General features: G+C 35.1%; 1 protein-coding gene across 1 annotated transcript in view; it reads right to left on the bottom strand.

Moving 5' to 3' along the window:
* SNTG2 (syntrophin gamma 2) overlaps nucleotides 1-23,047 on the bottom strand; it is a 646,807-nt gene that overhangs the window by 165,992 nt on the left and 457,768 nt on the right. The gene's annotated exons all lie outside the window — the stretch shown is intronic.

Genomic DNA, 23,047 nt, shown 5'->3' with positions numbered 1-23,047 from the left:
CCTCCTCCTTTCTCAGTACATTTTCTTAGCTCAGACTAATCCATTTACTTCGATCCATTTAACCCACTTGATTAAATTTTTTTTTATCATTACATCAAAGTCAACTTATATCCACCCCCTTTATGTATCCTCCTTTAATATGGTATAATAATAATACAGTTCTCAAGAGTTGCAAGTGTCATCTTCCCTTGTAGGGATGTAAACATTTTGCCCTTATTAACAACATATTGTATCTTTCTTTCCCATTTACCTTTTTATGTCTCTCTTGAATCTTGTACTTGAAGATCAAGTTTTTTGTTGAGCTCTGGTATTTTTATCAGGAACATTTGGAAGTCCCCTATTTCATTGAATATCCATCTCCTTCCCTGAAAAACCATGCTCATTTTTCACTGGGTAGTTAATCCTTGGCTGAATTCCAAGTTCCTTTGCCTTACAAAATATCATGTTCCATGCCCTACGGTCTTTTAATGTAGAGGCTGCAAGGTTCTGTGTAATCCTGACTGTGGTTCCATGATATTTAAATTGTTTCTTTCTGGCTGCTTGCAGTAATTTCTCTTTAATCTGATAATTTTGGAATTTAGCTATTATATTCCTTGGCATTTTCAATTTGGGATCTATTTCAGGAGGGGAGTGGTGGATTCTTTCTATAGTTATTTTTCCTTTTGGTTCTAGGACTTCAGGGCAGTTTTCTTTCATGATTTCCTGAAGAATATTGTCCAGGCTCTTTTTTTCATCATGATTTTCAGGTAGGCCTATAATTTTTAAATTGTCTCTCCTGGACCGATTTTCCAGGTCAGCTGTTTTACCCATGAGGTATTTTATGTTTTCATCTATTTTTTTCATTTTTTTGTTTCTGTTTGACTGATTGTTGCTCTTTCATAGAGTCATTGGTTTCCATTTGTTCAATTCTAATTTTTAACATATTGTTTTTTTCTGTTAGATTTTGTACTTTCTTCTGCAATTGGTCAATTGTATTTTTAAGGGATTTATTTTCTTCATTGTACTTTTTTTCCAATTGGCCAATTGTGTGTTTTAGGGACTTGTTTTCTTCAGTGTACTTTTTTTCCAATTGGCCAATTGTACTTTTAAAGGACTCCTCTACCTCTCTCATTTGACTTTTAAAATCCTTCTTGCATTTTTCTAAGAAGGCTTTTTGGGCTTCAGACCAGTTCATATTCCCTTTTGATGTTGTAGATGTGGGTTTGATGACAATGTTGTCCTCTTCAGAATTTCTGTCTTGATCTTCACTCTTCTTATAATATGAATCTATCCTACATTTCTTTTTACTCATGGTGTTTCTTTATTCTCTGGCCTTTAAAGAGATTAAGCTCTCCTGCTGGGGAGTAGAGGGCACTGACCCAAGCTTCTTGTGTTGGAAGCCTAGGTTTTGGTCACTGGCTTTGTGTGCTGGGGCCTCTTATGTTGGCAATTGGAGGCTGTAGGGTTCCGGCAGCTTATCTGGTGTTGGGCTGGAATCAGCAAGGCTGGGAGTTTCAGGTAAATCGAGGTTGCCTGGTTTTCCTTTCCTTTAGCTTTGTTTAGCTCCTTTTAGATAAGTGTTGCCAGGTATTTATCTGTCTGGGGCCCCTTGCAGTGCTGCCTCCCTTATTTCTTTTGAGGCACTGGGAGACTTCTTTGCTGTAGAATGCTGAGGCACCTGGTGGTTTTCTGAGGTGACTTCCACCAGTTACCCCACCCTCACTGAGGCACTCAGAGGTACAGCTGTTGGTGTTTGCCTGCTCGACCACCTGGGCTTTGGGATCTCCTCCTGGTTGGCAGTTGGAGGCAGTAGGATTCTGACAGCTTACCTGGTGTTGGGCTGGAATCAACAAGGCTGGAAGTTTTTGGCAGCTCTAGGTTGCTTTCTTCAGCTCCTTTCAGATGAATACTGCCGGGTGTTTAAACACCTAGGGCCCTTTGTAGTGCTGCTTCCCTTATTTTTGCTGAGGCACTGGGAGACCCATTTGCTGTAGAATGCTGAGGCACTAGAATCTCCTCCTGGTGTGCTAAAGTGAGTCTTTCCACTAGCTGGCTGGGCGACTCCTGTTTCGTACTGCTCCCCTTCCCCCTTTCCCATTAATTCCTCTAGCTACCTGGGCTACTGCACTGCTGCACCCTGTCTTTCTTCTGGTTCAGCTGTTCCAGGGTTTTTTCTGGGGTGATATTTTCTGGGTTTTCAGAGGTTGATAGGGGAGGGTGAGAGCGACTACCTTTTTACTCTGCCATCTTGGCTCCCCGGAAATATTCTTCATTTAGAGACATTTTTAAGAAGTATTTAGACAGGTTTGGGGAAGAGCTCAAGCAAGTCCCTGATTTTACTCTGTCATCTTGGTTCCACCCCCGCCAGCTATACTTCTAACACAGAAATGACAATATCATTTCATACTGCAAGGGATCTGGGATCTCTCGAATTAACATGGTTAGTCTGTCCAGCAGCACTGATCACAAATAATCTATGCATCCCATACAACTCTTATTCATTTTCTCCTGTAGTATAGAATTTAATAATATGAATTTTCTATTAGTTGGATGTACATTTAATTAAATTCTATACCTAATTTGATTCTCCTGAATGTAATTAGTAAAGATTCAGTAATAGTTTTACTATTATTGGAGACATTAGCTGCTTTAGGAATTCTCTCCTATGCACCTAGTTAATAAATAATATTAAATGACTCTAATTTCATCTCTTACTTTATAGATTTTTGTAATTGCTTATTACAAGTTTCTAACAAATGTACATTATAATGTTATGAACACTTACCTGATTGTATCCTCATAACTAAATTAAAAAGACATCTACCATGATAATAAAGAAGTACATTTTCATTTATCTTTCCTGAGGTCATTTATAGAGAAACTACATCTGTGGGCCTGAATCAGACAGAATAAGTTAGCTTTAAATTCATTGACTCCATTATTCGGGCTTTACTTTTCTCAGAGGAGACTAGAGTCAACAGCAATTTTTAGGTGATTACTTAGCATAAGGAAGGAGACATATCTGTATTTTAGGGTGTCGTTTTAATTTTATTTGAGGGAAGTTTCTTAGGAAATATGGTTTCTTGTTCCATAAGAAATAAAGGCACCTTTAATTTTTAACCATGACAGTTTTCTTTTTCAATTAACTTGCTGAATTCTGCTTTTTCCCGTTGCTTGTGCTTTGCCAGTTTTGACTTCTCTGAGCACCTTAATTTCCTCCATTCTTATTCTAGTTCTATGCATTTGGTATTGCCAGTGTATAGAATTAATTGCTCAGAATGAATCTAAATGTTCATTCCTGCTGTTTTTAGAGAGAAAAGGTTTAATTACTATCAGCATTGTTGTACCCATTTGGAGGATGAGAAAATAAAGCAGCTGCTTCCATGGCTTTTTCAAATTTATAGAGTGGGATAGAATTTGAACGATGAAGTCACTGTAATAGTTGCTTTACTCAATGCAACCAGTGACAACAGATTGGTGACTTTTTTCATGCCTGGGGAGGGGAACAGAAGAAAAGCATGTTGTAGAAAGTCACTAATTTTTAAATTTTAATCCAGACCACAAACCTCTCCCACTAAAGTCTTCTGACCTGATAGCTCATGATGGGATGGAAGACACTCTGAGTTTTCAAAATCTATGCTTATCGATCAGGCTTCTCAATATTCTTTTCTATGAAATTTAGCCATCAGGTGGTGACTTTTTTGGGGGAAATGTCACAGTAGATCATGCAAAAGTCCTTGATCAAGCATGGATGGAGGGGAACCAATGTTGCCTTTATCAGTGGAGGGAATACCCACATTTATTAAATCACAGATCCTTTCAGATATTGAAGTTTAACAAGTAAGTACCAATTACCTTCTTAGAATAACAAGCAGTTAAATATCTTCCAGAGGGTTGGAGCTACTTAGATCATAAGGAAATGGTAAATTACTCCATCTTTTCAAGAAAATCCCATGGATGGCACTGGTGTGCTATGGTCCACAGGGTCACAAGTTATTGCATATGACTGAATGGTTAAAATTGTCTCTCTCCATGATATGGCAAAGCAAGTAGGTTCTGGTTTTTCATAGAAGGTCACATTATATTAGTGAGAACTCCTGGGCTTTGAAATAAACCCATACTTTGCTTTTAAAAAGGAGCTAACTTATTGGTTGTGTTTAAGCTCCATATACTCACACTTTAAGCTAAGCTATCAGTTTTTCCTTTCTCATACTTTGTCTGTTAAATGTAACATAAACAGTTATATGCATAGCAAAAGTTTGCATTAGAAAAGCTGCAGGAGTTGTAAATGTAGTGAAAGCTTGCTAATGCAGTGTTAAATGAAGCATGTACTACATGAAGGTCTCTAACCTGGCCAGTTTGAAGTTTTGAGCAAAGGCTGTTTCTGTTTGTATTTATATTCCTGGTGATTAGCCCAGGGCTTGGCATATAGTAAACATTCAATAAATGCCTGTTGAATTTACTTTTAACATTTTAAGTATATTATTAAACTTGTGAGGCTGGAAGAAATATTATATTTTCAATTGAAACTTCTTTTATGTATTTTATAATAGTCAATTTAATCCTATCTCAGTAACAGGAACCTATCTTTCCCAGTACTATTTCAGGTAAAGTTTCAACAGTCCAAGTAGTGGCAGTTGTGCCTCTTTATTACAAAAGATTAAAGAATATTGTAGTGGAAAAATCATGGTATTTGTAATCAAAACATCTGAATTTGAATCTCACTATGTGACTTACTAACTTCCTGTGACCTTTGTCATCATTCAATTTTGAGAAAAATTTTTTATTAGAACAATTTATCCATCTTTTAATAAACCAGTTAAGGATTAAGGGAGGCAGGGTATAGGAGAAGCTAGATTTATAGTCAGCTGACCTATATTCAAGTCTCAGGTCTTTTGCTAAATAGTTATGTGACCTTGGATGGATCCTTCCACTTCTCTTCGCCTACTTTACTCAACTGGAAAATGAGAAGAGGTGGGGCTGAGGTCATTTTCATCATTCTCTGACATTTTCATTTATTGTATTTGGTAATTCCCTTCTAAAAATGGGGCAGTTAGGTGGCACAGTACCAGGTCTGGAGTCTGAAAGACTCATCTTCCTGAGTTGAAATCTGGCCTCAGACACTTACTAGTTATGTGAGTCTAAGCAAGTCACTTAACTCCATTTGTCTTAGTTTCCTCATCTGTAAAATGAACTAGAGAAGGAAATGGCAAGACAGTTCAGTATCATCGCCAAGAAAACACCAAATGGGGTCACAGAGTCAGATACAACTGAAAATGAATGAACAGATTTTTCTAAAATAATTAATTCCCTTTCCCTGGGCAACTCGCCTCTCATAATTGGAATACTATGCTTGCTTAGATTCACCAAAATATAAGAAAGTCACTGATGAATGGGGAAAATCTCTAGTAGAGGGCAACCAAGATGATGAGAAGACTATAGATTATGCCATATAAAGATTGAATGAAGGAACTTCAAGCTAAGATGTCTAGCTTGAAGAAGAAAAGACTTTAGGATGTGCTAGCTGTTTCTATGTACATGAAAGACTATCATGTGAAGAGGGATGGGGTTTGTTCTGCTTGGCTATAGAAATTTTAATTCCAAGGTAAAAATTTCAAAAAGGCAAATTCAGGATTGATGTAATAAAAAAAAATCATTTAAAATGTGAAATGGAATACCTAAGAAGATAATGGGTTCCCTCTAAGAAAGCCACTAGCTAGGTGATCCTCTGTCAACAGAGGTATATTAGTATCTGTGCAGGTTTTAATTGGGTTAAATAACCTCTGAATTTCATCATATCTTGGAGATTCTGTGATTATTTTTCTTAACATTTTAAACCACCTTGTGTCTCTCAGAGATTGCCAAAATGTACACTGCTTTAAATAAATTATTCATTACAAAGGAGAAGGAGGGGACAATGGACAGACTGTAAAGACACTGACTACTTTTTCACAAGTAGGTCAGCTGATAATTTTCCAGTAAGGCAGGTTGGGTGAAATTAGTTGTTTGAAAGGAGAAATTATGGCAGTCATCCAATCCTCTTTGGATTTAGATTTAGTCCTGGTTACTCTGTTTCTAAACTGTTACCTAAATGTTACCTAAACTCCATGCATTAGGATCTGGAAGTGACTACAATGAAAATTGTGTCTATTAAATGCAATGCAAAACTTTGATTTTTTCCAAATATTTTATTGTTTTTCCAAATACATGTAAAATTTTTAACATTCATTTTTTTTTGAGTTTCACATTCTCTCCCTCCCTCCAAAACCCCATGAATGAGAAGTCAAGGAATTTGATATAGGTTGTACATATGTAGTCACACAAAATATATTTCAATATTAGTCATATTATGAAAAAAAAACACAGACCGTCTAAAAACATCAAGAAAAATAAAATAAAAAAATCTACTTTGATCTGTACTCAAACTCCACAAGTTCCTTTTTTACAGGTGTATGGCATTTTTCATCATGAATGAAAGATATTCAGAATTGACTTAGGTCAAAGTGTTGCAGAGAATCACTAAGTTATTCACAATTGATCATACATTATTACTGTTCTATGTACAATGTTCTCCTGGTTTTGCTCATTATACTTTACATCAGTTCACATAAGTTTTCCCAGGTTTTTCTGAAACTATCCTGCTTATCATGTCTTACAGCACAATAATATTCTATCACAATCATATACCACAACTAGTTCAGCCATTCCTGAATTGATGGACATCCCATTAATTTCTAATTCTATGTCACCACAAAAAATGCTATTATAAATATTTTTGTACAGATAGGTCCATTACCTTTAAACAAAAACCCTTTGGGATTAAGATCCAGTAGTGGTATTGCAGCATCAAAGGGTATGCACAGTTTTATATCCTTTGGGTATACTTCCAAATTGCTCTCCAGAATGGTTGAATTAGTTTACAACTACACCACTAGTGTCCAAATTTTCCCAAGTTCCCTTCAAAATTTGTCACTTTCCTTTTCTGTCATGTTAGCTAATTTGACAGGTGTGAGATGGTACCTTCGAGTTATTTTAATTTGCATTTCTCTAATCAACAGTGATTAGAATATTTTATATGACTATTGATACCTTTGATTTCTTCATCTGATAACTGCCTATTCATATCTTTTGACCATCTTTAACTACAGAATGACTTGTATTCTTAAAAATTTCACTCAGTTCTCTATAAATTTGAGAGAGAACTGTTGTAATTCCATAGCCCTCCCCCAGTTTAATGTTTTTCTTTTAATCTTGGATGCATTGGTTTTATTTATGCAAACCCTTTTTAATTTAATGTAATCAAAATTACCCTTTTATATCTGATAGCATTTTTTATCTGTTATTTGGTCATACATTATTCCCTTATCCATAGATCTGACAGGTTAAATATTCCATGCTCCCCAATTTGCTTATGGTATCACCCTTTATGTTTAAATAATATACTCATTTTGACCTTATGTTGGTATATAGTGATATGGTGGTCTATACCTCATTTCTGCCAAACTAATCTCCAGTTTTTCCAGCAGTTTTTGTCAAATAGTGAGTTCTTGTCCCAAAAGTTTGGATCTTTGCACTTATCAAACACAGGATTACTATGGTCATTTAATACTGTGTCTTGTGTACCTAACCCATTTCACTGATCCACCACTCTATTTCTTAGCCAGTACTAGATTGCTTTGATAATTACCACTTTGTAATAGAGTTTGAGATTTGGTATTGCTAGGCCACCTTCCTTTGTATTTTTTGCCACTGTATCTTTGATATTCTTAGCTTTTTTGTCTTCCAGATGAATTTTGTTATTATTTTTTCCAGTTCTGTAATTTTTTTTTTATAGTTTGATTGGTATGGCACTGAATAAATGAATTAATTTAAGTAGAATTGTCCTTTTTATCACATTGACTGAGCCTACCCATGAATGAATAATATTTTTCCAATTGTTTAGATATCTTTTTATTTGTGTGAAAAGTGTTTTGTAATTGTGCTCATATGGTTCCTGGGTTTGTCTTGGCAGGTAGATTCCCAAATATTTTATATTGTCTATAGTTATTTTACATAGAATTTCTCTTTCTATCTCTTGCTATTGTATTTTTTTTTGATAATATATAAAACTGCTGGTGATTTATGCGTTTACTTTATATCTTGAATCTTTGCTGAAGGTTTAATTATTTCAACTACTTTTTCAATTGATTCTCTAGGATGCTCCAATTATAACATCATATCATCTGCAAAGAGTTACAGTTATGTTTTCTCAATGTCTATTCTAATTCCTTCAATTTCTCTTCTCTTATTGCTATGGCTAGCATTTCTAGTATAATATTGAATGATAGTGGTGATAGTGGCATCCTTGCTTCACCCCGTTCCTATTGGGACATCTTTTAGATTATCCCCTTTACAAATATGCTTGCTGAGGGTTTTAGATAAATACTACTTACTATTTTAAAGAAAGCTCCATTTATTCTGATGGCTTCTAGTGTTTTTAATGGGAATGAGTGTTGCATTTAAAAAAATTTTTTATTGTTTTTATTTTACGACCATATATGCCATGAATTCATAGGGGATCGGTTCCAACAGCTCATTGCCATTGGTTCTCACAAAGTATGCCTCTCTGGGTAGAGCAGGCTGGTGCTTCAGTTGAACCTAAGTGCCTTTTTCTTTGGCTTCCTTCTTCTTCGGCTTCCTTCTTCTTCTGATCATTTTCCTTTACCTGGTTCAGGAAGCTATCTCTGCTCTTGGAATGCTTAATATGCTCAATATGCACATTAATTCTCTTGGCTAGAATCTTGCCCTTAACCTGTTTGTTTATGACAATGCCTACAGCATGTTCAGTAAAATTATAGACCCATCCAGTCTTGCCATGGTAACACTTGTGGGGCATTCCTTGCTGTATCATGCCCATACCCTTGATATCTACAATATCACCTTTCTTGTATATTTGCATATACATAGCCAGAGGGACAACACGTTTTTGAAAGGGCCTAGAAAACATGTATTGTGTCCCTCTCCTTTTTTCCTTTTGTGTTCATCATTTTGGCAACTCACTGGAATACAGGGGAGCCAGCAGAAAGGAGTGTTGCATTTTGTCAAAAGCCTTTTCTGTATCTATTGAGATAATTACATTTTTTTGTGTTGGTTTTGTTATGGATATGGTCAGTTTAGATGTTAATTTCCCTAATATTGAAACAGCTCTACATTCCTGGTTGAAATCCCACCTGGTCAAAGTAAATGATCTTTGTGACATACTGTTGTAATCTCCTTCCTAGTGTTTTCTTGAACATTTTTGCAACAATATTTATTAGGGAAATTGATCTATGGTTTCCTTTCTCTGTTTTTGTTCTTCTTGGTTTAGGTATCTTGGTTTAGGTAACCATAACAGTGTTGTAAATTGAATTAGGTAGGATTCCTTTTTTGCCTATTTTTCCAAATAGTTTATATAGTTTTGTAAGTAATTGTTCTTTAGATGTTTCATAGAATTCACTTGTGAATCCATTTTGTCATGGGGATTTTTTCTTAGGGAGCTCATTGATAGCTTGTTCAATTTCTTTTTCTAAAATGGGATTAAGTGTTCTATTTCATCTTGTGTTAATTTGCCAAATTGTATTTTTATAAATATTCATCCACTTCACTTAGATTATTGGACATATTGGCATATAATTAGGCAAAATAAGCTCCCAATAGTTACCTTTAATTTCATTTTCATTGATGGTGAATGTACCTTTTTCATTTTTGATACTGGCAATTGGGTTTTCTTCCTTCTTTAAATCAAATTAACAAACAATTTATCTATTTTTTTCATGAAACCAGTTCTTAGTTTTTTTTATTAGTTCAATGGTTTTCTTACTTTCAATTTTTAATAATCTAACCTTTGATTTTTAGGATTTCCAATTTGTTGTTTAATTGTGGATTTTTAATTTGTTCTTTTTCAAGTTTTTTCTTTATTGCTATCCCCAATAAATTGATCTGCTCTTTATTGTATTGATGTAAGTGTTTAGGCAGCTAGGTGGTGCAGTGAATCAAGAAGACTCATCTTCCTGAATCCAAATGTGGCCTCTAGGCAGGTAACCTAACCCGGATTCCTCATTTTCTTATTTGTAAAGTGGCAAACCACTCCAGTGTCTTTGCCAAGAAAACCCCAAAATGACGTCATGAAAAGTCAGACACAACTCCAAAACTACTGAACAATAAGAAATGTTTAGATATACATATTTTCCCCTAAGTATGGCTTTGACTAAATTCCATAAAATTTGGTATGTTTATAGTCTTATTGTTTTCATTTATTAGTGAAATTTTAATTGTTTCTATGATTTGTTCCTTCACCCACTCATTCTTTAGGATTAGAATAGTTTGTCCCTAAATAATTTTTAATCTATATTTCCCATGGTCTTTTATTGAATGTTATTTGTATTGCATGAAGATCTGAAAAGGACACATTTAATATTTCTATTTTTCTACATTACACCTAGATACATGGTGAATTTTTGTGTAGGTTCCATGTACCACTGAGAAAAAGGTATATTCCTTTTTATTTCCATTTAATTTTCTCCAGAGTTCTATCATATTTAACTTTTCTAAAATTCTATTCATCTCTCTATTTTCTTTCTTGTTTATTTTTTGGTTAGATTTATCTAGTTCTGAGATGGGGAAAGGTGTGGTTCCCCACTACTATATTTTTCTTCTCCTTTAGGAATTTGGATGCTGTACATTTGGTACATATATGTTTAGTACTGATTTTATTTTATTATAATATATAATACCTTTTAGCAAAATGTCATTGCCCAGCTTATCCCTTTTAATTAAATCTATTTTTTTATTTTGCTTTGTCTGAGATCATGATTGCTACCCTTGCTTGTTTTTTTTTACTTTAGCTGAAGCATAACAGATTCTGCTTCAGCCCCTTATCTTTACCTTGTGTGTGCCTCTCTGCTTCAAGTGTGTTTCTTCCAAACAATATATTGTAGGATCATTATTTTTAATCTACTCTGCCATCCGCTTCCATTTTATAGGTGAGTTCACCCCATTTGGGGGCAGCTAGGTGGTGTGGTGAGTGTCAGGGTTGGAGACAGTAAAACTCATATTCCTGAGTTAAAACATGGCTTCAGACTTACTAGCTGTGTGACTCTGGGAAGTAATTTAACCCTGGTTGCCTCAGTTTCTGCTTTTGTAAAATGAGCTAGAGAAGTAAATGGCAAACTGCTACAGTATCTTTGTTAAGAATGACCCCCAAATGGAGGCAGAAGGAGTTATACATGACTAAAAAATGACTGAACAAAAAAAAACTCATCCCATTCACATTCATAATTATGATTACTGTGTTTCCCTCTATTCTATTTTTCCCTATTTATCCTTCTTTATCTCCTTTCATTTTGTCCCTTCTTAAAAAATATTTTGAGGGAGGATTCTGGGAAGATGGTGGAGAAGGTCAGAAAATTTCAAACTCTCAAGATTTTCCTCTACAAAAGAAATAAAATAACACCTCAGGGTGAACACCGAATGGTGAAAATAAATAAGAGTAGGGGCAGAACAGGGGTCCTCTTGGGATAGAGAAGATCTGAAGAAAAATTCTAGGATGAAGTTTCTTCCCTGTTAAGAGTAAACACCTCCAGGCTAGGGAGCAAGCCCTGGGGTTAGCTGGATTGGGAGGCTGCCTCAGCCCCAGCCACAGGAACTTTTACCCCCAGAATAGTGAGTGTAGTTGGAGGTCTGAGCTGGGGAAGATTTAGGGAACCTTTGCTGAAAAGAAATACCAGACCCAACTGTGCTGTTGAGACACTGTGAGGGTGAGAAGGAACTAGCCCATTCCCAGTAAGTGCAGAAGCAGTGGGGCAGGTCTGTGCTGGTTGTGGGCACTTAGAGGAGGCTGAATGTCTTTGGTTTGAGTTCAAGGTCAGAGGGGAGAACTGAAGGGGATCTGAGGCCAGAGGCACCATTCTGCATACCCCAGGACTAGAGGTGATTATAAAAACTAAACTATTACAAAAAAATGCACAGGTGAAGGAGAAAGAATCCAACTATAGAGAACTACTTTGGGAATAGAGAAGATTGGGTTCATCTTCAGAGGGGGATATTGAAGCAAATTTTCTACCACAACAAGTAATGTCAAATGGTTATCTCCCAAAAAAAATTCATTGAAGAACTTAGAAAATACTTTAAAAATAAAATGAGAGAGATTGAGGAAAAAGCTAAAGAGAAAAATCAGAATAATCCAAGAAAAACAAGAAGATTATGAAAAGAAAATCAACCAATAAGAAAAGGAGATCCAGAGTCTTAAGGAAGAAAATTATTTCTTGAAAATCAGAACTGGGCAAGGGGAAGCCAGTGAAGTTATGAGATAAAAAAAATAAATAAAAAACCTAACAAAATATAAAGAATGAAAAAATAGAATAGGATGTGAAACATCTCATATTAAAAAACATATCAAGAAGAGAAAACGTAAAAATAATTGAACTACCTGAAAGCTATGATCAAAAAATAAAAAACAAACTTGATACAATAATAAAAGAAATAATTAAATAAAAATTTCCTGAAGCATTAGAATAAGAGGGGATAGTAGAAATAGAAAAAATCCACTAATTGCCACCTAAAAGAGATCCTATGAGGAAAACTCACAGGAATATTATAGTCAAATTCCAAAACTACCAGCTCAAGAATAAAATTTTATGAGTAACAAGAAAAAACCATTTACATATGGCAGTACCACAATTAGAATCACACAAGACCTAGCACTGGTGATACCAAAAGGTTACAGGTTTTAGAACAATATATATTGAAGAGCAAAAGAGCTAGGCTTCTGGCCAAAAATACCATACCCAGCAAAGCTAAGCATAATTCTGAATGAAAAAAAATGATATTTAATGAATTTTCAGACTTTGAGGACTTCATTAAAATACAACAAAAAACCTCAAACTTAATAGAAGATTTGACATACAAGAGCCAAGAGAAATATGAGGTACATATCAATGACTAATTACAAGTGACTCAGTAAGCATAGACTGTTTACCTTTTATGGATATAAAATGAAAAACCTATTTCTAACATTCTTATTAGTAATTAGGTAGCTTATAAGAAAGGTTGGGGCAGACCTGAGTATGACATGACTTCATAAAGTAAAACCATTCAAGAACAGCTAAAAGAGTAATTATCTTATACAAATGAGGTGTGAGAGAAGGAACCAATACAGAGGAATTAGATAGGGAATGGGGACTGTTAGTTCTGGAAACCTACTTTCATCAGGAATGAGTTCAAGAGGGAAAATACAAATTCAACTAGAAGAGTATAAAAGTCTTCTAAATTTAGAAAGAAATAAAACTCTAAGGGTATAGAGGAGGTATAGGGAGGGGTTATATTAACAAGAATGGGAAGATAAAGGAGGGATTCTTGGGAGGATAAGGGAGGGATCTTTAGAGGGGAGGGTGAGGGAATAGGTCAAAGGAGTGTACAAAAAAGTGTTTCAATTTATGGAAAGGGGAGAATAAGAGAGAGGTTCCTGGAGAGGGGTAGGTTAATTAATAGGAGGGCAAGGAAGCAAGTAGAAGTAAAGTAGAGGAGTTAGGAGAGATAGGAAAAAAAGAGATATACAGAAACAAAAATAAAGATTAGAACTAGAATCTCTTAGGAAAAGTATGTGTTGATATATATGTATATATGTATGTATGTATATATGTGTGTGTGTGTGTGTGTGTATATATGTATATATATATATATATCCATGCTTAATTGCATCCCCTGGAAGGACAGGGGAGGAAGGAGGGCAAAAGAACAATGTAAAAAGTGAACAACAGAGAACAAAAGAAAACCTAAAAGGAAACAAAGCAAAGATGGACAGCTTTCAACATAACATAGTATTTAATAGATAGGCTTTCTTGAAATGGAAAGTTATTGCAATATATTCTGAATCCTCTCCTATGTTCTGCTGAGTACATGACATGTTTTTTTTTCTTATTTTACATTTAAGTTTAATATTTAAGTTTATCATATATTTCTTTTTCTTCTTCTCTTATGTATTTAAGTTTTAGTATTTGTCTAAAACAAAGAAGATAATAAAAGAAGTTTTGCTTCTGACTGTCACCTCCTCCAATACACCCTCCCTTCTATCAGCCCCCTTTTGTTCACCCTCCTTTCCTATTTCCCTGTAGCCAACTGAGTGTATGTATTATTCCATCTTTGAACCAATTCTGATGAGAATAAGGTTCAAGTATTGTCTGACATGCCCCACCTCATCTTTCCCTCTACTATAGAAGCCCTTTCATAGTTCTTTTATGTGAAATAATTTACCTTATTCTACTTCTCCCTTCTTCCTTCTCCTAGGATATCCTTCTTCTTCCCATTATAGTCAATGTCCACCCATGCTCTCTGTCTATGTGTTCTCCTTCTAACTTCCATTATAACGATGAAGTTCTTTGGAGCTCCAGTATCATCTTCCCATGTTAGAACATAAACAATTTAACCTTATTGAATACCTTATGGTTTCTCTTTCCTGTTTACCTTTTTATGTTTCTCTTGAGTATTGTATTTAAATATCAGATTTTCTTTTTAGCTCTGGTTTCTTCATCAAGAATGCTTGAAAGTTTTCTATTTCATTAAATATACATTTTCCCATGAAAGATTATACTGTTTTGCTGGGTAGGTGATTCTTGGTTGTAATCTTAACTCTTTTGCCTTCCAGAGTATCATATTTCAAGCCCTTTGATTGTTTAAGGTAGAATGGTAAATCTTGTGTTACACTGACTGTGGCTCCACAATATTTGATTTTTTTTTCCTGGCTGCTTGCAATATTTTGTTCTTGACCTGAGATCTCTGGAATTTGGCTGTAATATTCCTGGGAGTTTTCATTTTGGTATTTCTTCCAGGAGGTGATTGGTTGATTCTTTCAATTTCTATTTTACCCTCTGGTTCTAGGATATCAGGGCAGTTTTCCTTGATAATGTCTTGAAATATGATATCTAGACTCTTTTTTGATTATGGCTTTCAGGTAATACAGTAATTCTTAAATTATTTGTCCTTGATCTATTTTTCCAAGTTAGTTTTTTTTCCAATGAGATGTTTCACATTTTCTTTTATTTTTTTTCCATTCTTTTTATGTTCTTTCACTTTGTTTCTTGATTTCTCATAGAGCGACTAGCTTATACTTAACCAATTCTAATTTTTAAGAAGTTCTCTTCAGTGAATTTTTGGACATCTTTTGGCTTATTCTGCTTTTTAGGAAGTTCTTCTCTTCAGTGCAAAACTTTGGAGCCAGGTTGTGCTCTAGATCTCATAAACCCAATAATGAAGCAATGAAGAGAAGTGAATATATTAAGTCCTTATTTACCTAAATTCCTTCTTTAATTTTGCTCAAGAAAATGTATTGAATGAAATAATATTGGTTAATACTTGAGCTTCACTCCACATCTATATTGGAGAAACACTATGAAAAAAAACCCTAGAAAGTATAGCTGTAATTTAAGACAACTTGCTAGGAAATTACATATTACATTATGTATTCAGGGCAATGACATCATATTTAGTAGCCCATTAACAAATATGCCCTGGGGGAAAATGCATCTTTGGGTAAAATAAATTCCCAATTTAAACTCCTTACAATTTTCAGAAATTAAATATTGAGGGTAGAATGTTAAAATTTCCCCTCAAATTATATTATGTCTACTTTATGTGGAACCAACATAATTTTTTATTCTTTTTAGAAACACATTAGAATCACTCTGGAGTCTAGATTTCTAAGACATTCTAGAAAACATGTGGAACAGTGTCCCCAAAGCTACTAAACTGTTCATATCCTTTGACCCAGTGATATCACTAATGGCTCTATGCTCAAAGAGATAAAAGAAATAGGAAAAGGTCCTATATGCATAAAATATTTATCTCAACTCTGTTGGGGTGAAAAAAGAATTAGAAACTGGGGAGGAGCTGTTTATCAACTGGGGGAATGGTTGAACAAGTTACAGTACGTGAATGTGCTGGAATCTATCATGCTGTAAGAAATGATAGAGGGGATGGTTTTAGAAAAAAATAAGAATGATATAAGTGAAATGATACAGAGTGAAATGAGCAGAACCAGGAAATTTTTTCTTATAGTAACAGTAATCTTGTAAAGACAATTGATTTTGAAAGATTTAGAAACTCTGCTCAACATAATGATGAATCACAATTCCATCTTCTCTAGAAATAATGTGATTGACAAAGCTCAGTCTCCTAAATATTTTTATTTTAAAGTCAAATTTTCTGGCCCATTTATAGCAAATGTAGAGAGTTCTTTTACAGTTAATTTAAGAACTAAAAAGGCCCAAGATTCCACCCTCCCAGAAAATAAGAACATTAATGATATATTAATCAAACTATTGGTGTCAGCTTTATAATTTTATACAATTGTAGTTAAGATTTTATTTTAAAAGAAAATGGAAAGAGAAAAAATTACAGTTCAGTATTTACCTGACACTGGAATAATAAATTTTATTTGGACTGATCATTCTGAAATACCAATATCTTCTGTGAATAAACTGAAATTGTACTCATCTTTCAAAAACTCCTAAAACAGTACAGTAGTTCTCAGCTGGTACTATTTTGAATCATACTGAAACAGTATTTGTTACACAGGAAAGTAGTGGCATAAAAAATAATTGGAGATGTGAAAACATTTCTCAATAACTTGTTAGTATTTTCAAAAACTAAATATAGGAAATGTGTCTTGAGAACAAAGGAATTTTGCTTGGATATTTTCCAGAAAATTAGGCATTTTTCAAAGGTAATATTTTCTGTCAGATGAACATGTCTGATAGTTATTGAAAAAATAGGTGCATTTACAAGTATAAATCACTGCTATCATAAAGAAAGTTTTATAATGACCCCTTATTAGTGAACTAGGACCAACTGAGTGACAATATCCTATTACTATAGGATAAATGTCTTGTTTCATCATAGACCTCCTAGGAGTGACACATTCCAAATGGGAGGTTATACATAAGCTTGATATTTCTCTCACAATTTGGCAGGCAATGTGATATAATAAAAGAGAACTAGACATGGTATGTGGAAATGTTAGTCTGACTACAATACTTATTCCACGTATTCAACTCTTTGAGTCTCAGTTTCATTTTCTTCAGTATTTTTTTGGGTCTCCTTTAGCAAACTATTGACTTGTTTTTCATGATTTTCTTGCATCACTCTCATTTCTCTTCCCAGTTTCCTCTACTTCTCTTACTTATCTCTCAAAATCATTTTTGAGCTTTTCTATGGCCTGGGACTGATTCATATTTTTCTTGGAGGCTTGGGATGTAGGAGCTTTGACTTTGTTGTCTTCTTCTGGTTGTATGTTTTGATTTTCTTTATTACCAAAGAAAGATTCTATGGTCTAACTTTTTGTGCAGTTTGCTCATGATCCCAACCAATTAGTTGAGTTATAAACTCTTTGTTAAGGTAGTGATCTGCTTCCAGTGTGGAGAATGTACTGTCTCAAGTTTCAGGAGTTTTGTGCAGCTGTTTTCAGAGATACTTCTAGGGACCTGTAAATTTTCAGTTCTTCCAAGCTGGTACGATCAGGGGTGAGGTGTTTACTCCTTTTCTGGCCTGTGCTGTAGTCTATGAGTGACCACAAGCATTCTTTTCTGCCTTGGAACTGTGAGGAGGATTCCCTCTTCACAGCCACTAGAAGCTCCACTACACCAGAACTCCTCCTTGCCCCAGGATCGCTACCCAGAACTATGACTCAGATCCAAGCACGGGCAAAGCAAGAGAATCCTGCCTCAGCACCAGCAAAGAGATCCTTGCAATCCCCCTCTGATTAGCCACTTGATTTCCCCTCATTCTGTGGGCCAGAAGTTCCAGAAGCAGCCGCCATCCTGGGCCTGCACTGGAGACTGAGGCTGGGACTGAGGTTCTCTCTCACCGTGGTCACAGATTTTTCCTACTGACCTTCTAAGTTCTCTTTGGTGTTTGTGGGTTGAGAAATCTGGAAACCACCACAGCTGCCTGTGATTCAGCCCTCTGAGGCCTGCTCCAGCTTTGCTGAGGCCTGTTTTGCCTGCACTCCCAAGCTGAACTGTGTTTCTCTCCCAGCCCAGCGTGATATGACTTTCTGATCAACCATCCAAGCTGTCTTGGGCTGTAAATTTGCTTTACTCTGTCTTTTTTTGGGTTCTGTTGCCTTAGAATTTATTTAGAGCCATTTTTTACAGGTATTTGGAGGGGTCTGGGGGACAGCTCAAGCAAGTCACTGCTCTTAGTCCACCATCTTGACTCCTAAAATCTTGAGTCTCAGTTTTAAAATATATGAAATGCAATGCTTATAGGGTTGTGATGAATATACTTTGTAAACCTTAAAGTTCAATGGAAGTCAAAATAATCAAATTAAAGAATTTCAATATTAGATGTTGCTGCTAAAGTCCTACTAAGTTCTCACACATTGGTATGGAGGGAGCACTAGATTCTTTTTTTTTTTTTGGCAATTGGGGTTAAGTGACTTGCCCAAGGTCACATGGCTAGGGACACTAGATTCTTGAAGGCTAATCAATTAATTAATCACTCAATCATTAGTCACTTATTAAATGCCTACCACATGCTAAGAATTATACCAAGTATTGATGCACATACAATGAATTAAACAATATATCTAGTTAATGAATTTAAATTTTAATATGGGACACAAGTATATATAGCATAAATGTAAAGTGAATGAAAAAGAATATTTATAAAGTAGTTAAATACCAGATAGTTTGAGAAAGAGAAAATCAGAAGGTGTAGGGATTAGGAAGGCTTTATGAAGAAGATGAAACAGAAGAATTCTCACTTTCCATCTGGAGCTCTGCTTGGTTTGAACTCTTTGGACATGATGCCCCACCCAGGATAAGCTGCTTACCTAAAATCTCATCATGCAGTTAACTGATACTCAGCATCTTCCCAACTCCTTCAGCATTCCCTCCTCTTGATTGGAGGGCTGGAGGATGGAGCACTAAACTCCTTCCAAAGCTTTCATTTAAAACAGACTGGGACCTGGACTTTCCAGATAACTATACACTTTCCATCTACTGTTCTGCTTGGTTTGAAACCTATGAACCATAATGCTTGGGGGGCCAGGTGCCTGGGTGGTCCCTTTTCCACCTTTCCAGCTTCCTTTTGAGGGTTGCTATCCCCCATTAGATTCTAAAGCTTACAATGTTTTTTTTTTTATTTTTAGCTCTTTGAGGGCAAGGACTGTATTTCTTTTTCTAATTTGTTTCTGCAGCACTTAGCACAATGCCTGGCATATAATTGGTGTTTAATAAATGTTTGTTAAATTGAAGTATTATTTCATTGAAGAGAGATACTCTATTAGTTGGAGATAAGAAAAGTGGTACATTTCATGCCTGGAGGATGGCTAATGCAAAGGCATAAAAGGGAAGGGAAAAGGAATAAGTATTCATCATGCACTTACTATGTTCTAGGTACTATGTTAAGTGCTTTGCAAATATTATCTCATTTGAGGCAGGATATCAAGTGTCTTATGTGAGGAATGTAAAGAAGGTCACTTTTCCTGGATCACAGAATGTTAGAGAGGGAATAATATCTGATGAGACTGAACAGGGCCATGGGACCCAGATTGTGAAAGGATTTAAAAACAAAACAGAGGAATTTATATTTGGCCCTAGAGGAAATGGTAAGTAATCAGTAAATATTCATTAAGCACCTACTACGTGCCAGGGCTAAGCACCAAATAGGAACCAGGAAGCCACTAGGGTTGATGGAGTAGGGGAGTCATATTAAGAGTAATCACCTTGGCAGCTTTGTGGAAGATAGAACAGAGTAGGCAGAGACTTGAGACAGGTAAAACAATTAGGGCATTGTTTTATTGACCTAGGCAGGAGGTGATGAAATTTCTAACTGAAGTTCATCTTATCAGTAGAGTAAAGGGCATGGATATGAGATACCAATATGAAATTAAAAATAGAAATATTTGGCAACTGATTGGCTATATGGGGTAAGAGATAGTGACAAATCCAGGATAAGGCTTAAGTTATAAACCTGAAGAACTAGATGTATCTTCAACAAAATGAGAAGTTTGAAAGAAGTTAAGGTTTTAGAGGGAAAATAATGAGTTCAGTTGTGAACATGTTGAATGTATGAAGTCTCTTGAAGAGACATCATGGCTGACATAGTATAGATGAGAAGCCAGGAAATGAGACTGAGAAAGAGTGATGAGATGAGGAGCAGTCATCAATTATGTAATTAACATGCATTTATTAAGTACTAATTTTGTGACAAGTGAAGCACTGGAAATACAGAGAAAGGCAAAAAAAAAAAAACAGTTCATACACTCAAGGAGACCACACTCTAATCAGGGAGACAACATGTAAATAAATAGTTACATACAAGAGATAAAGAGTAGATGGAAAGCAATCTCAGAGGGGAAGGCACTAGCTGCCCTAGGATTGGGGAAGATCTATAGAAAGTGGGATTGGATATGAGTCTTGATGAAGTCAGGGAACCTAAAAAGTGAAGGTGGGATCATAGGGGACAGCCAATGCAAAGGCACAGAAGTGGGAAATGGAGAGCTGTATATAAAGAATGACAAGTAGGCCAGTGTACCTGGATAGTAGAGTATGTTGGGGGTGGGAGGTAAAATGGTTATGAAGACTAGATAGGTAGTAAGCACCCAGGTTAAGAAGATGTTCTCTTCAAAAGTCAAGTGAAGGTCTTTATATTTGATTGTGAAAGTAACAGGGAGCTACAGGAATTTGTTGAGAAATAGGGTATGTGAGTTGGGTTGTGGTGGGAATAGAGACATAGGGAAACCTATGCTTTAGGAAAAACACTCATATCTGATGAATTATGTCTCTGTCACCTAAGACAAGCCAAGATAACTTGGGAGGATCTCACCAGTTAGATGGCAGGCCACTAGATGACATATTGTGGGGGCTACACAAGCATGTAAGTATGTATAATAAATAGTGGAAATTTTACAATCTACATGGGTGGGAAAACATCTACATCAATAAAATAAAGGATTTTTTTTCATTCATGATGATTCCATTAAAATAATTAGATAATTTCATGATGCATAATCATTAATTATTCTATATTTCAAGTATCTTTGACTTCAGAAGAGTAGGTTGCAGTAGTGATTTATCTAGTCTTGGCAGAGAATTTAAGAGCATTGTTATTAAAACAAAACAAAGTTTATACTAATTTTTGTTTATTTATTTATTTTTGATGACTAATTTTTACTGATTGGCATTAGCACTTTTCTAGGACAGAGGTATCAAGCATATGGTGCACAACATTTCCAAGAATGACTGAATAGATTAAAGTGTAATTAGAAAATATTTAACAAAACAAATAAAAATATAATAAAACATGGATAATGTTAATATGCCTACAGGGATCCTTATGCACATTTTAGTGGCCCCTGTCTCTATTTGAGTTTGACACCACTGTTCTATGAGACAAAAAGGCTAGTCCATCATCACTGGACCTGTACTAGAAGTCTTTCTAGCATGATAAATCTCAACAGAGCTTGCATCCACTAATATAATCTTCAGGAGGTCAGCATCATTATACACCATGATGAAGCATTAGAATAGGAATTTATATTAAACAAATAACATCATGCAATGTCATTTGAAATAAAGCTCAAGTAAACAATATAAAGCATTATAATGAAAATTATTATAATTACATATTACATATTATAATTATCATGATATATTCAGATTATATTATTGGTGAAGCCATCCTGTTTCTTTACTCTCTGAACACAACTATGAACAAATAATGCCTGGTATAATACATAATAATATTTATGAGGTGATTATTCTATTCCCAGCACTGATATAACAGAAGTTAAATTTAATGATCAAAAAGCATTTTTAAGTGCTTTCTACATATAAGGTACCATGCAAGACAATGGTTATACATTTAAAAATGATAGTCCCTTCCCTCAAGGAGATTACATTCAACTGGAGGAGCTATGATAATACACAGATAAGTATAACACAAAGTCAGGAATGATAATGACAGAGGAGAGACCAAGTGTTGTAGGAAAATTCCAAGAGGGAGGGAACACTTTCAGCCAAGGAAAAATGATGGAGGCTACATGGAGGAAGTGACGCCTCTACTGAACTTTCAAGGAAGATAGGAATTGTGAAATACAGAGCCAAGGAGCCAATGCAATTCAAGCATAGTAGACAGCCTCCCACTAAAATTTGGGATCTTTGAAGGAAAGGAAAATATTTTTGCCTTTCTTTGCATCCCCAGCACTTAGCATAGAGTATGTCATAACTGCTTGTTGACTATTGACTGACTGACTGACTTGCATGAATGAAAAGCATGGGGATGATTTTCCTCAAACATAGAGTATTTAAGGAAGAAAAACGTGAAAGGAAAGAGAGAAGATACTGAAGCCAGATTGTAGAGGGCTTTAAAAACAAAATTATGATAAAGCTAATAGGTAGACACTGAAATTTCTGAACAGGAGAGTGACATGGTCAGACATATGCATCAGGAAACTTTTTTATATTCCTGTTACTTATATAATTCTAGAAAATATATTCCTGCACATTAAGTTATCTATTATTCTTTTTAAAGATGAATGTTCTGGACCAGACCTAGCTCAGACCAGTCTAGGGACTCAGCTTCAGGTCTACAACACAATAAAATATTTATGAACTATAAAATTCAATTTAAAATTACTGACATTAATATTAAAACGATAAAATTTGTTAAAAAAGTAGACATTGTTCCCTTCTATCTCTGCATTGGTCAGGCAAAAAAGCTGGGTCAGTAACATATCTCATAAGGTAATGGAAACTTTGCCAAACCTAAGAAGAATCAATTTCCTATGGGTTGGGCTCATGTCATTGATGACAAAGAAGCCTTGTCTTCTGACCAATCAAAGTCTGAGAACAGCTTCCTTGCTATAATAAAGAGAAACAATGCAGGTTTCATAAGACAAAACACAATTTCTAACAGAACTAGGTGCTTTATAAACTCATAAACTAACTTCCTTCTTCTTACAGCAAACTCTTCACAATAGTCTTGATTTAGAACATACTACTATAGGCTTAAATTTGATCTAACTCAACAGTGATGATGAAGATGATGATGA

This window comes from Vombatus ursinus, unplaced genomic scaffold (assembly GCF_900497805.2).
Source record: "Vombatus ursinus unplaced genomic scaffold, bare-nosed wombat genome assembly UNPS02014841.1, whole genome shotgun sequence".
Taxonomy (NCBI): Eukaryota; Metazoa; Chordata; class Mammalia; order Diprotodontia; family Vombatidae; genus Vombatus; species Vombatus ursinus.
This window is presented reverse-complemented; position numbering and strand designations above follow the sequence as displayed.